Source organism: Symphalangus syndactylus, chromosome 16 (genome assembly GCF_028878055.3).
Source record: "Symphalangus syndactylus isolate Jambi chromosome 16, NHGRI_mSymSyn1-v2.1_pri, whole genome shotgun sequence".
Lineage (NCBI taxonomy): Eukaryota > Metazoa > Chordata > Mammalia > Primates > Hylobatidae > Symphalangus > Symphalangus syndactylus.
In genome coordinates this window covers 105,444,409-105,459,888 of record NC_072438.2, presented here as the reverse complement: position 1 = coordinate 105,459,888, position 15,480 = coordinate 105,444,409, and positions in this window count along the sequence as shown.

Genomic DNA, 15,480 nt, shown 5'->3' with positions numbered 1-15,480 from the left:
CGCTCCGAATCTCCACTTGCATTTTCTACAGAAAGAGTGTTTCAGAACGGCTCAATCAAAACTAAGGTTCAACTCTTTTAGTTGAACAAACAGAACAGAAATAGTTTCACACAATTCTTCTGTGTAGTTTTTATTTGTAGACATTCTTTTTCCCAATATAGGCCTCTTAGCGCTCAGAATGTCCAATTGCAGTTTCTACAGAAAGAGTGTTTCAGAACGGCTCAATCAAAAGTAAGGTTCAACTCTGTTAGTTGAATGCACAGAACAGAAAGAAGTTTCATACAATGCTTCTGTGTAGTTTATATTTGAACATATTCTTTTTTCCACTATTACCCACTTAGCGCTACGACTGTCCAGTTGCATTTTCTACAGACAGAGAGTTTCAAAACTGCTCAATCAAAAGTATGGTTTAACTCTGTTAGCTGTATGCTCAGATCAGAAAGAAGTTTCACAGAATGCTTCTGTGTAGTTTATATTTGCATATATTCCTTTTTCCACTACTACGCTCTTAGCGCTCCAAATGTCCAGTTGCATTTTCAACAGAAAGAGTGTTCAGATATGCTCAATCAAAAGTATGGTTTAACTCTGTTAGCTGAATGCACAGATCAGAAAGAAGTTTCACAGAATGATTCTGTGTAGTTTATATTTGAAGACATTCCTTTTTCCACTATTACCCTCTTAGCGCTCCGAATCTCCACTTGCATTTTCTACAAAAAGAGTGTTTCATAACTGCTCAATCAAAAATATGTTTTATCTCTGTTAACTGAATTTACAGATCAGAAATAAGTTTCACAGAATGCATCTGTGTAGTTTTTATTTGAAGATATTCTTTTTCCTAATGTAGGCCTCTTAGCGCTTAGCATGTCCAATTGCAGTTTCTACACAAAGAGTGTTTCAGAACGGCTCAATCAAAAGTAAGGTTCAACTCTGTTAGTTGAATGCACAGAACAGAAAGAATTTTCACAGAATGCTACTGTGTAGTTTATATTTGAATATATTCCTTTTTCCACTATTACCCTCTTAGCGCTCCGAATGTCCACTTGCATTTTCTACAGAAAGAGTGTTCAGAACTGCGCAATCAAAAGTATGGTGTAACTCTGTTAGCTTAATGAACATATCAGAAATAAGTTTCACACAATGCTTCTGTGTAGTTTTTATTTGAAGATATTATTTTTCCCAATAGAGGCCTCTTAGCGCTCAGAATGTCCAATTGCAGTTTCTACAGAAAGAGTGTTTCAGAAAGGCTCAATCAAAAGTAAGGTTCAACTCTGTTAGTTGAATGCACAGAACAGAAAGAAGTTTCATACAATGCTTCTGTGTAGTTTATATTTGAAAATATTCTTTTTTCCACTATTACCCACTTAGCGCTACGAATGTCCAGTTGCATTTTCTACAGACAGAGTGTTTCAAAACTGCTCAATCATAAGTATGGTTTAACTCTGTTAGCTGAATGCTCAGATCAGAAAGAAGTTTCACAGAATGCTTCTGTGTAGTTTATATTTGAATATATTCCTTTTTCCACTACTACTCTCTTAGCGCTCCAAATGTCCAGTTGCATTTTCTACAGAAAGAGTGTTCAGATCTGCTCAATCAAAAGTATGGTTTAACTCTGTTAGCTGAATGCACAGATCAGAAAGAAGTTTCACAGAATGATTCTGTGTAGTTTATATTTGGAGACATTCCTTTTTCCACTATTACCCTCTTAGCGCTCCGAATCTCCACTTGCATTTTCTACAAAAAGAGTGTTTCATAACTGCTCAATCAAAAATATGTTTTATCTCTGTTAACTGAATTTAAAGATCAGAAATAAGTTTCACAGAATGCATCTGTGTAGTTTTTATTTGAAGATATTCTTTTTCCTAATGTAGGCCTCTTAGCGCTTAGCATGTCCAATTGCAGTTTCTACACAAAGAGTGTTTCAGAACGGCTCAATCAAAAGTTAGGTTCAACTCTGTTAGTTGAATGCACAGAACAGAAAGAATTTTCACAGAATGCTACTGTGTAGTTTATATTTGAATATATTCCTTTTTCCACTATTACCCTCTTAGCGCTCCGAATGTCCACTTGCATTTTCTACAGAAAGAGTGTTCAGAACTGCGCAATCAAAAGTATGGTTTAACTCTGTTAGCTTAATGAACATATCAGAAATAAGTTTCACACAATGCTTCTGTGTAGTTTTTATTTGAAGATATTTTTTTTCCCAATAGAGGCCTCTTAGCGCTCAGAATGTCCAATTGCAGTTTCTACAGAAAGAGTGTTTCAGAAAGGCTCAATCAAAAGTAAGGTTCAACTCTGTTAGTTGAATGCACAGAACAGAAAGAAGTTTCATACAATGCTTCTGTGTAGTTTATATTTGAACATATTCTTTTTTCCACTATTACCCACTTAGCGCTACGAATGTCCAGTTGCATTTTCTACAGACAGAGTGTTTCAAAACTGCTCAATCAAAAGTATGGTTTAACTCTGTTAGCTGAATGCTCAGATCAGAAAGAAGTTTCACAGAATGCTTCTGTGTAGTTTATATTTGAATATATTCCTTTTTCCACTACTACTCTCTTAGCGCTCCAAATGTCCAGTTGCATTTTCTACAGAAAGAGTGTTCAGATCTGCTCAATCAAAAGTATGGTTTAACTCTGTTAGCTGAATGCACAGATCAGAAAGAAGTTTCACAGAATGATTCTGTGTAGTTTATATTTGGAGACATTCCTTTTTCCACTATTACCCTCTTAGCGCTCCGAATCTCCACTTGCATTTTCTACAGAAACAGTGTTTCAGAACGGCTCAATCAAAACTAAGGTTCAACTCTTTTAGTTGAACAAACAGAACAGAAAGTAGTTTCACACAATTCTTCTGTGTAATTTTTATTTGTAGACATTCTTTTTCCCAATATAGGCCTCTTAGCGCTCAGAATGTCCAATTGCAGTTTCTACAGAAAGAGTGTTTCAGAACGGCTCAATCAAAAGTAAGGTTCAACTCTGTTAGTTGAATGCACAGAACAGAAAGAAGTTTCATACAATGCTTCTGTGTAGTTTATATTTGAACATATTCTTTTTTCCACTATTACCCACTTAGCGCTACGAATGTCCAATTGCATTTTCTACAGACAGAGAGTTTCAAAACTGCTCAATCAAAAGTATGGTTTAACTCTGTTAGCTGTATGCTCAGATCAGAAAGCAGTTTCACAGAATGCTTCTGTGTAGTTTATATTTGCATATATTCCTTTTTCCACTACTACGCTCTTAGCGCTCCAAATGTCCAGTTGCATTTTCAACAGAAAGAGTGTTCAGATGTGCTCAATCAAAGTATGGTTTAACTCTGTTAGCTGAATGCACAGATCAGAAAGAAGTTTCACCGAATGATTCTGTGTAGTTTATATTTGAAGACATTCCGTTTTCCACTATTACCCTCTTAGCGCTCCGAATCTCCACTTGCATTTTCTTCAAAAAGAGTGTTTCATAACTGCTCAATCAAAAATATGTTTTATCTCTGTTAACTGAATTTACAGATCAGAAATAAGTTTCACAGAATGCATCTGTGTAGTTTTTATTTGAAGATATTCTTTTTCCTAATGTAGGCCTCTTAGCGCTTAGCATGTACAATTGCAGTTTCTACACAAAGAGTGTTTCAGAACGGCTCAATCAAAAGTAAGGTTCAACTCTGGTAGTTGAATGCACAGAACAGAAAGAAGTTTCCTACAATGCTTCTGTGTAGTTTATATTTGAAAATATTCTTTTTTCCACTATTACCCACTTAGCGCTACGAATGTCCAGTTGCATTTTCTACAGACAGAGTGTTTCAAATCTGCTCAATCATAAGTATGGTTTAACTCTGTTAGCTGAATGCTCAGATCAGAAAGAAGTTTCACAGAATGCTTCTGTGTAGTTTATATTTGAATATATTCCTTTTTCCACTACTATTCTCTTAGCGCTCCAAATGTCCAGTTGCATTTTCTACAGAAAGAGTGTTCAGATCTGCTCAATCAAAAGTATGGTTTAACTCTGTTAGCTGAATGCACAGATCAGAAAGAAGTTTCACAGAATGATTCTGTGTAGTTTATATTTGGAGACATTCCTTTTTCCACTATTACCCTCTTAGCGCTCCGAATCTCCACTTGCATTTTCTACAGAAAGAGTGTTTCAGAACGGCTCAATCAAAACTAAGGTTCAACTCTTTTAGTTGAACAAACAGAACAGAAATAGTTTCACACAATTCTTCTGTGTAGTTTTTATTTGTAGACATTCTTTTTCCCAATATAGGCCTCTTAGCGCTCAGAATGTCCAATTGCAGTTTCTACAGAAAGAGTGTTTCAGAACGGCTCAATCAAAAGTAAGGTTCAACTCTGTTAGTTGAATGCACAGAACAGAAAGAAGTTTCATACAATGCTTCTGTGTAGTTTATATTTGAACATATTCTTTTTTCCACTATTACCCACTTAGCGCTACGACTGTCCAGTTGCATTTTCTACAGACAGAGAGTTTCAAAACTGCTCAATCAAAAGTATGGTTTAACTCTGTTAGCTGTATGCTCAGATCAGAAAGAAGTTTCACAGAATGCTTCTGTGTAGTTTATATTTGCATATATTCCTTTTTCCACTACTACGCTCTTAGCGCTCCAAATGTCCAGTTGCATTTTCAACAGAAAGAGTGTTCAGATATGCTCAATCAAAAGTATGGTTTAACTCTGTTAGCTGAATGCACAGATCAGAAAGAAGTTTCACAGAATGATTCTGTGTAGTTTATATTTGAAGACATTCCTTTTTCCACTATTACCCTCTTAGCGCTCCGAATCTCCACTTGCATTTTCTACAAAAAGAGTGTTTCATAACTGCTCAATCAAAAATATGTTTTATCTCTGTTAACTGAATTTACAGATCAGAAATAAGTTTCACAGAATGCATCTGTGTAGTTTTTATTTGAAGATATTCTTTTTCCTAATGTAGGCCTCTTAGCGCTTAGCATGTCCAATTGCAGTTTCTACACAAAGAGTGTTTCAGAACGGCTCAATCAAAAGTAAGGTTCAACTCTGTTAGTTGAATGCACAGAACAGAAAGAATTTTCACAGAATGCTACTGTGTAGTTTATATTTGAATATATTCCTTTTTCCACTATTACCCTCTTAGCGCTCCGAATGTCCACTTGCATTTTCTACAGAAAGAGTGTTCAGAACTGCGCAATCAAAAGTATGGTGTAACTCTGTTAGCTTAATGAACATATCAGAAATAAGTTTCACACAATGCTTCTGTGTAGTTTTTATTTGAAGATATTATTTTTCCCAATAGAGGCCTCTTAGCGCTCAGAATGTCCAATTGCAGTTTCTACAGAAAGAGTGTTTCAGAAAGGCTCAATCAAAATTAAGGTTCAACTCTGTTAGTTGAATGCACAGAACAGAAAGAAGTTTCATACAATGCTTCTGTGTAGTTTATATTTGAAAATATTCTTTTTTCCACTATTACCCACTTAGCGCTACGAATGTCCAGTTGCATTTTCTACAGACAGAGTGTTTCAAAACTGCTCAATCATAAGTATGGTTTAACTCTGTTAGCTGAATGCTCAGATCAGAAAGAAGTTTCACAGAATGCTTCTGTGTAGTTTATATTTGAATATATTCCTTTTTCCACTACTACTCTCTTAGCGCTCCAAATGTCCAGTTGCATTTTCTACAAAAAGAGTGTTCAGATCTGCTCAATCAAAAATATGGTTTAACTCTGTTAGCTGAATGCACAGATCAGAAAGAAGTTTCACAGAATGATTCTGTGTAGTTTATATTTGGAGACATTCCTTTTTCCACTATTACCCTCTTAGCGCTCCGAATCTCCACTTGCATTTTCTACAGAAAGAGTGTTTCAGAACGGCTCAATCAAAACTAAGGTTCAACTCTTTTAGTTGAACAAACAGAACAGAAAGTAGTTTCACACAATTCTTCTGTGTAGTTTTTATTTGTAGACATTCTTTTTCCCAATATAGGCCTGTTAGCGCTCAGAATGTCCAATTGCAGTTTCTACAGAAAGAGTGTTTCAGAACGGCTCAATCAAAAGTAAGGTTCAACTCTGTTAGTTGAATGCACAGAACAGAAAGAAGTTTCATACAATGCTTCTGTGTAGTTTATATTTGAACATATTCTTTTTTCCACTATTACCCACTTAGCGCTACGACTGTCCAGTTGCATTTTCTACAGACAGAGAGTTTCAAAACGGCTCAATCCAAAGTATGGTTTAACTCTGTTAGCTGTATGCTCAGATCAGAAAGAAGTTTCACAGAATGCTTCTGTGTAGTTTATATTTGCATATATTCCTTTTTCCACTACTACGCTCTTAACGCTCCAAATGTCCAGTTGCATTTTCAACAGAAAGAGTGTTCAGATGTGCTCAATCAAAAGTATGGTTTAACTCTGTTAGCTGAATGCACAGATCAGAAAGAAGTTTCACCGAATGATTCTGTGTAGTTTATATTTGAAGACATTCCTTTTTCCACTATTACCCTCTTAGCGCTCCGAATCTCCACTTGCATTTTCTACAAAAAGAGTGTTTCATAACTGCTCAATCAAAAATATGTTTTATCTCTGTTAACTGAATTTACAGATCAGAAATAAGTTTCACAGAATGCATCTGTGTAGTTTTTATTTGAAGATATTCTTTTTCCTAATGTAGGCCTCTTAGCGCTTAGCATGTCCAATTGCAGTTTCTACAGAAAGAGTGTTTCAGAACGGCTCAATCAAAAGTAAGGTTCAACTCTGTTAGTTGAATGCACAGAACAGAAAGAATTTTCACAGAATGCTACTGTGTAGTTTATATTTGAATATATTCCTTTTTCCACTATTACCCTCTTAGCGCTCCGAATGTCCACTTGCATTTTCTACAGAAAGAGTGTTCAGAACTGCGCAATCAAAAGTATGGTTTAACTCTGTTAGATTAATGAACATATCAGAAATAAGTTTCACACAATGCTTCTGTGTAGTTTTTATTTGAAGATATTATTTTTCCCAATAGAGGCCTCTTAGCGCTCAGAATGTCCAATTGCAGTTTCTACAGAAAGAGTGTTTCAGAAAGGCTCAATCAAAAGTAAGGTTCAACTCTGTTAGTTGAATGCACAGAACAGAAAGAAGTTTCATACAATGCTTCTGTGTAGTTTATATTTGAAAATATTCTTTTTTCCACTGTTACCCACTTAGCGCTACGAATGTCCAGTTGCATTTTCTACAGACAGAGTGTTTCAAAACTGCTCAATCATAAGTATGGTTTAACTCTGTTAGCTGAATGCTCAGATCAGAAAGAAGTTTCACAGAATGCTTCTGTGTAGTTTATATTTGAATATATTCCTTTTTCCACTACTACTCTCTTAACGCTCCAAATGTCCAGTTGCATTTTGTACAGAAAGAGTGTTCAGATCTGCTCAATCAAAAGTATGGTTTAACTCTGTTAGCTGAATGCACAGATCAGAAAGAAGTTTCACAGAATGATTCTGTGTAGTTTATATTTGGAGACATTCCTTTTTCCACTATTACCCTCTTAGCGCTCCGAATCTCCACTTGCATTTTCTACAGAAAGAGTGTTTCAGAACGGCTCAATCAAAACTAAGGTTCAACTCTTTTAGTTGAACAAACAGAACAGAAAGTAGTTTCACACAATTCTTCTGTGTAGTTTTTATTTGTAGACATTCTTTTTCCCAATATAGGCCTCTTAGCGCTCAGAATGTCCAATTGCAGTTTCTACAGAAAGAGTGTTTCAGAACGGCTCAATCAAAAGTAAAGTTCAACTCTGTTAGTTGAATGCACAGAACAGAAAGAAGTTTCATACAATGCTTCTGTGTAGTTTATATTTGAACATATTTTTTTTTCCACTATTACCCACTTAGCGCTACGAATGTCCAGTTGCATTTTCTACAGACAGAGAGTTTCAAAACTGCTCAATCAAAAGTATGGTTTAACTCTGTTAGCTGTATGCTCAGATCAGAAAGAAGTTTCACAGAATGCTTCTGTGTAGTTTATATTTGCATATATTCCTTTTTCCACTACTACGCTCTTAGCGCTCCAAAGGTCCAGTTGCATTTTCAACAGAAAGAGTGTTCAGATGTGCTCAATCAAAAGTATGGTTTAACTCTGTTAGGTGAATGCACAGATCAGAAAGAAGTTTCACCGAATGATTCTGTGTAGTTTATATTTGAAGACATTCCTTTTTCCACTATTACCCTCTTAGCGCTCCGAATCTCCACTTGCATTTTCTACAAAAAGAGTGTTTCATAACTGCTCAATCAAAAATATGTTTTATCTCTGTTAACTGAATTTAAAGATCAGAAATAAGTTTCACAGAATGCATCTGTGTAGTTTTTATTTGAAGATATTCTTTTTCCTAATGTAGGCCTCTTAGCGCTTAGCATGTCCAATTGCAGTTTCTACACAAAGAGTGTTTCAGAACGGCTCAATCAAAAGTTAGGTTCAACTCTGTTAGTTGAATGCACAGAACAGAAAGAATTTTCACAGAATGCTACTGTGTAGTTTATATTTGAATATATTCCTTTTTCCACTATTACCCTCTTAGCGCTCCGAATGTCCACTTGCATTTTCTACAGAAAGAGTGTTCAGAACTGCGCAATCAAAAGTATGGTTTAACTCTGTTAGCTTAATGAACATATCAGAAATAAGTTTCACACAATGCTTCTGTGTAGTTTTTATTTGAAGATATTATTTTTCCCAATATAGGCCTCTTAGCGCTCAGAATGTCCAATTGCAGTTTCTACAGAAAGAGTGTTTCAGAAAGGCTCAATCAAAAGTAAGGTTCAACTCTGTTAGTTGAATGCACAGAACAGAAAGAAGTTTCATACAATGCTTCTGTGTAGTTTATATTTGAACATATTCTTTTTTCCACTATTACCCACTTAGCGCTACGAATGTCCAGTTGCATTTTCTACAGACAGAGTGTTTCAAAACTGCTCAATCAAAAGTATGGTTTAACTCTGTTAGCTGAATGCTCAGATCAGAAAGAAGTTTCACAGAATGCTTCTGTGTAGTTTATATTTGAATATATTCCTTTTTCCACTACTACTCTCTTAGCGCTCCAAATGTCCAGTTGCATTTTCTACAGAAAGAGTGTTCAGATCTGCTCAATCAAAAGTATGGTTTAACTCTGTTAGCTGAATGCACAGATCAGAAAGAAGTTTCACAGAATGATTCTGTGTAGTTTATATTTGGAGACATTCCTTTTTCCACTATTACCCTCTTAGCGCTCCGAATCTCCACTTGCATTTTCTACAGAAACAGTGTTTCAGAACGGCTCAATCAAAACTAAGGTTCAACTCTTTTAGTTGAACAAACAGAACAGAAAGTAGTTTCACACAATTCTTCTGTGTAATTTTTATTTGTAGACATTCTTTTTCCCAATATAGGCCTCTTAGCGCTCAGAATGTCCAATTGCAGTTTCTACAGAAAGAGTGTTTCAGAACGGCTCAATCAAAAGTAAGGTTCAACTCTGTTAGTTGAATGCACAGAACAGAAAGAAGTTTCATACAATGCTTCTGTGTAGTTTATATTTGAACATATTCTTTTTTCCACTATTACCCACTTAGCGCTACGAATGTCCAATTGCATTTTCTACAGACAGAGAGTTTCAAAACTGCTCAATCAAAAGTATGGTTTAACTCTGTTAGCTGTATGCTCAGATCAGAAAGCAGTTTCACAGAATGCTTCTGTGTAGTTTATATTTGCATATATTCCTTTTTCCACTACTACGCTCTTAGCGCTCCAAATGTCCAGTTGCATTTTCAACAGAAAGAGTGTTCAGATGTGCTCAATCAAAGTATGGTTTAACTCTGTTAGCTGAATGCACAGATCAGAAAGAAGTTTCACCGAATGATTCTGTGTAGTTTATATTTGAAGACATTCCGTTTTCCACTATTACCCTCTTAGCGCTCCGAATCTCCACTTGCATTTTCTTCAAAAAGAGTGTTTCATAACTGCTCAATCAAAAATATGTTTTATCTCTGTTAACTGAATTTACAGATCAGAAATAAGTTTCACAGAATGCATCTGTGTAGTTTTTATTTGAAGATATTCTTTTTCCTAATGTAGGCCTCTTAGCGCTTAGCATGTACAATTGCAGTTTCTACACAAAGAGTGTTTCAGAACGGCTCAATCAAAAGTAAGGTTCAACTCTGGTAGTTGAATGCACAGAACAGAAAGAATTTTCACAGAATGCTACTGTGTAGTTTATATTTGAATATATTCCTTTTTCCACTATTACCCTCTTAGCGCTCCGAATGTCCACTTGCATTTTCTACAGAAAGAGTGTTCAGAACTGCGCAATCAAAAGTATGGTTTAACTCTGTTAGCTTAATGAACATATCAGAAATAAGTTTCACACAATGCTTCTGTGTAGTTTTTATTTGAAGATATTATTTTTCCCAATAGAGGCCTCTTAGCGCTCAGAATGTCCAATTGCAGTTTCTACAGAAAGAGTGTTTCAGAAAGGCTCAATCAAAAGTAAGGTTCAACTCTGTTAGTTGAATGCACAGAACAGAAAGAAGTTTCATACAATGCTTCTGTGTAGTTTATATTTGAAAATATTCTTTTTTCCACTATTACCCACTTAGCGCTACGAATGTCCAGTTGCATTTTCTACAGACAGAGTGTTTCAAAACTGCTCAATCATAAGTATGGTTTAACTCTGTTAGCTGAATGCTCAGATCAGAAAGAAGTTTCACAGAATGCTTCTGTGTAGTTTATATTTGAATATATTCCTTTTTCCACTACTACTCTCTTAGCGCTCCAAATGTCCAGTTGCATTTTCTACAGAAAGAGTGTTCAGATCTGCTCAATCAAAAGTATGGTTTAACTCTGTTAGCTGAATGCACAGATCAGAAAGAAGTTTCACAGAATGATTCTGTGTAGTTTATATTTGGAGACATTACTTTTTCCACTATTACCCTCTTAGCGCTCCGAATCTCCACTTGCATTTTCTACAGAAACAGTGTTTCAGAACGGCTCAATCAAAACTAAGGTTCAACTCTTTTAGTTGAACAAACAGAACAGAAAGTAGTTTCACACAATTCTTCTGTGTAGTTTTTATTTGTAGACATTCTTTTTCCCAATATAGGCCTCTTAGCGCTCAGAATGTCCAATTGCAGTTTCTACAGAAAGAGTGTTTCAGAACGGCTCAATCAAAAGTAAGGTTCAACTCTGTTAGTTGAATGCACAGAACAGAAAGAAGTTTCATACAATGCTTCTGTGTAGTTTATATTTGAACATATTCTTTTTTCCACTATTACCCACTTAGCGCTACGAATGTCCAGTTGCATTTTCTACAGACAGAGAGTTTCAAAACTGCTCAATCAAAAGTATGGTTTAACTCTGTTAGCTGTATGCTCAGATCAGAAAGAAGTTTCACAGAATGCTTCTGTGTAGTTTATATTTGCATATATTCCTTTTTCCACTACTACGCTCTTAGCGCTCCAAATGTCCAGTTGCATTTTCAACAGAAAGAGTGTTCAGATGTGCTCAATCAAAAGTATGGTTTAACTCTGTTAGCTGAATGCACAGATCAGAAAGAAGTTTCACCGAATGATTCTGTGTAGTTTATATTTGAAGACATTCCTTTTTCCACTATTACCCTCTTAGCGCTCCGAATCTCCACTTGCATTTTCTACAAAAAGAGTGTTTCATAACTGCTCAATCAAAAATATGTTTTATCTCTGTTAACTGAATTTACAGATCAGAAATAAGTTTCACAGAATGCATCTGTGTAGTTTTTAATTGAAGATATTCTTTTTCCTAATGTAGGCCTCTTAGCGCTTAGCATGTCCAATTGCAGTTTCTACACAAAGAGTGTTTCAGAACGGCTCAATCAAAAGTAAGGTTCAACTCTGTTAGTTGAATGCACAGAACAGAAAGAATTTTCACAGAATGCTACTGTGTAGTTTATATTTGAATATATTCCTTTTTCCACTACTACCCTCTTAGCGCTCCGAATGTCCACTTGCATTTTCTACAGAAAGAGTGTTCAGAACTGCGCAATCAAATGTATGGTTTAACTCTGTTAGCTTAATGAACATATCAGAAATAAGTTTCACACAATGCTTCTGTGTAGTTTTTATTTGAAGATATTATTTTTCCCAATATAGGCCTCTTAGCACTCAGAATGTCCAATTGCAGTTTCTACAGAAAGAGTGTTTCAGAAAGGCTCAATCAAAAGTAAGGTTCAACTCTGTTAGTTGAATGCACAGAACAGAAAGAAGTTTCATACAATGCTTCTGTGTAGTTTATATTTGAACATATTCTTTTTTCCACTATTACCCACTTAGCGCTACGAATGTCCAGTTGCATTTTCTACAGACAGAGTGTTTCAAAACTGCTCAATCATAAGTATGGTTTAACTCTGTTAGCTGAATGCTCAGATCAGAAAGAAGTTTCACAGAATGCTTCTGTGTAGTTTATATTTGAATATATTCCTTTTTCCACTACTACTCTCTTAGCGCTCCAAATGTCCAGTTGCATTTTCTACAGAAAGAGTGTTCAGATCTGCTCAATCAAAAGTATGGTTTAACTCTGTTAGCTGAATGCACAGATCAGAAAGAAGTTTCACAGAATGTTTCTGTGTAGTTTATATTTGGAGACATTCCTTTTTCCACTATTACCCTCTTAGCGCTCCGAATCTCCACTTGCATTTTCTACAGAAAGAGTGTTTCAGAACGGCTCAATCAAAACTAAGGTTCAACACTTTTAGTTGAACAAACAGAACAGAAAGTAGTTTCACACAATTCTTCTGTGTAGTTTTTATTTGTAGACATTCTTTTTCCCAATATAGGCCTCTTAGCGCTCAGAATGTCCAATTGCAGTTTCTACAGAAAGAGTGTTTCAGAACGGCTCAATCAAAAGTAAGGTTCAACTCTGTTAGTTGAATGCACAGAACAGAAAGAAGTTTCATACAATGCTTCTGTGTAGTTTATATTTGAACATATTCTTTTTTCCACTATTACCCACTTAGCGCTACGAATGTCCAGTTGCATTTTCTACAGACAGAGAGTTTCAAAACTGCTCAATCAAAAGTATGGTTTAACTCTGTTAGCTGTATGCTCAGATCAGAAAGAAGTTTCACAGAATGCTTCTGTGTAGTTTATATTTGCATATATTCCTTTTTCCACTACTACGCTCTTAGCGCTCCAAATGTCCAGTTGCATTTTCAACAGAAAGAGTGTTCAGATGTGCTCAATCAAAAGTATGGTTTAACTCTGTTAGCTGAATGCACAGATCAGAAAGAAGTTTCACCGAATGATTCTGTGTAGTTTATATTTGAAGACATTCCTTTTTCCACTATTACCCTCTTAGCGCTCCGAATCTCCACTTGCATTTTCTTCAAAAAGAGTGTTTCATATCGGCTCAATCAAAAATATGTTTTATCTCTGTTAACTGAATTTACAGATCAGAAATAAGTTTCACAGAATGCATCTGTGTAGTTTTTATTTGAAGATATTCTTTTTCCTAATGTAGGCCTCTTAGCGCTTAGCATGTCCAATTGCAGTTTCTACACAAAGAGTGTTTCAGAACGGCTGAATCAAAAGTAAGGTTCAACTCTGTTAGTTGAATGCACAGAACAGAAAGAATTTTCATAGAATGCTACTGTGTAGTTTATATTTGAATATATTCCTTTTTCCTCTATTACCCTCGTAGCGCTCCGAATGTCCACTTGCATTTTCTACAGAAAGAGTGTTCAGAACTGCGCAATAAAAAGTATGGTTTAACTCTGTTAGCTTAATGAACATATCAGAAATAAGTTTCACACAATGCTTCTGTGTAGTTTTTATTTGAAGATATTATTTTTCCCAATAGAATCCTCTTTGCGCTCAGAATGTCCAATTGCAGTTTCTACAGAAAGAGTGTTTCAGAAAGGCTCAATCAAAAGTAAGGTTCAACTCTGTTAGTTGAATGCACAGAACAGAAAGAAGTTTCATACAATGCTTCTGTGTAGTTTATATTTGAACATATTCTTTTTTCCACTATTACCCACTTAGCGCTACGAATGTCCAATTGCATTTTCTACAGACAGAGTGTATCAAAACTGCTCAATCATAAGTATGGTTTAACTCTGTTAGCTGAATGCTCAGATCAGAAAGAAGTTTCACAGAATGCTTCTGTGTAGTTTATATTTGAATATATTCCTTTTTCCACTACTACTCTCTTAGCGCTCCAAATGTCCAGTTGCATTTTCTACAGAAAGAGTGTTCAGATCTGCTCAATCAAAAGTATGGTTTAACTCTGTTAGCTGAATGCACAGATCAGAAAGAAGTTTCACAGAATGATTCTGTGTAGTTTATATTTGGAGACATTCCTTTTTCCACTATTACCCTCTTAGCGCTCCGAATATCCACTTGCATTTTCTACAGAAAGAGTGTTTCAGAACGGCTCAATCAAAACTAAGGTTCAACTCTTTTAGTTGAACAAACAGAACAGAAAGTAGTTTCACACAATTCTTCTGTGTAGTTTTTATTTGTAGACATTCTTTTTCCCAATATAGGCCTCTTAGCGCTCAGAATGTCCAATTGCAGTTTCTACAGAAAGAGTGTTTCAGAACGGCTCAATCAAAAGTAAGGTTCAACTCTGTTAGTTGAATGCACAGAACAGAAAGAAGTTTCATACAATGCTTCTGTGTAGTTTATATTTGAACATATTCTTTTTTCCACTATTACCCACTTAGCGCTACGAATGTCCAGTTGCATTTTCTACAGACAGAGAGTTTCAAAACTGCTCAATCAAAAGTATGGTTTAACTCTGTTAGCTGTATGCTCAGATCAGAAAGAAGTTTCACAGAATGCTTCTGTGTAGTTTATATTTGCATATATTCCTTTTTCCACTACTACGCTCTTAGCGCTCCAAATGTCCAGTTGCATTTTCAACAGAAAGAGTGTTCAGATGTGCTCAATCAAAAGTATGGTTTAACTCTGTTAGCTGAATGCACAGATCAGAAAGAAGTTTCACCGAATGATTCTGTGTAGTTTATATTTGAAGACATTCCTTTTTCCACTATTACCCTCTTAGCGCTCCGAATCTCCACTTGCATTTTCTACAAAAAGAGTGTTTCATAACTGCACAATCAAAAATATGTTTTATCTCTGTTAACTGAATTTACAGATCAGAAATAAGTTTCACAGAATGCATCTGTGTAGTTTTTAATTGAAGATATTCTTTTTCCTAATGTAGGCCTCTTAGCGCTTAGCATGTCCAATTGCAGTTTCTACACAAAGAGTGTTTCAGAACGGCTCAATCAAAAGTAAGGTTCAACTCTGTTAGTTGAATGCACAGAACAGAAAGAATTTTCACAGAATGCTACTGTGTAGTTTATATTTGAATATATTCCTTTTTCCACTACTACCCTCTTAGCGCTCCGAATGTCCACTTGCATTTTCTACAGAAAGAGTGTTCAGAACTGCGCAATCAAATGTATGGTTTAACTCTGTTAGCTTAATGAACATATCAGAAATAAGTTTCACACAATGCTTC